Source organism: Mus caroli, chromosome 1 (genome assembly GCF_900094665.2).
Source record: "Mus caroli chromosome 1, CAROLI_EIJ_v1.1, whole genome shotgun sequence".
Taxonomy (NCBI): domain Eukaryota; kingdom Metazoa; phylum Chordata; class Mammalia; order Rodentia; family Muridae; genus Mus; species Mus caroli.
In genome coordinates this window covers 181,934,830-181,935,546 of record NC_034570.1, presented here as the reverse complement: position 1 = coordinate 181,935,546, position 717 = coordinate 181,934,830, and positions in this window count along the sequence as shown.

Sequence of the window (717 nt, the reverse complement as noted above, 5' to 3'; positions counted from 1 at the left end):
AATTGAGGAAAATATGTAATAAAAATATTAAAAAAAAAAAAAGAAAAAGAAAGAAAGAAAAGTGAAGCAGGGCCTGGAGAGAGAGCTCAGGTTAGGAGTACTGGCTTCTCTCGCATGGGACCTGGGTTTGATTCCCACTACCTAAATAGCAGCTCATAACCAGATGAAACTCCAGTCCCAGAGGATCTGGTACCTTCCTCCAGCTTCTATGGGCACCAGGCACTTCCATTGTGCACAGACATACATGCAGACACAACACCCATAGGTGAAAAAGAAGGAAAAAATAATGAAAACATAATTCTTTAGAAAAATTAATGTAAGTGTGGACATCTAGAGTCCCAGCACTTAGGAGGCAGGAGGATCTGTGAGTTCTAGGCCAGCCTGAGCTTCATTGTGGGTTCATGACAGCTACATATCAAGATTCTGTCTCAGACTATTCCAGTGAATAAATAACAATACTAAAAATAATAGCAAAAGAAATTTTATTTTAATTATCCATGTTGGCTAATGGTGGAATCTACCAAGTCTCAGGGGGACTATGTACCTGGAGTCTGCTGCAACTCCTCCCACTGTGGTGGGAGAACCGTGCCTGGGTGCTGTGGGAGGACTGTGCCTGGAGTGTGGTGGGAGGACTGTGCCTGGGGTGTGGTGGGAGGACTGTGCCTGGGGTGTGGTGGGAGGACTGTGCCTGGGGTGTGGTGGGAGGACTGTGCCTGG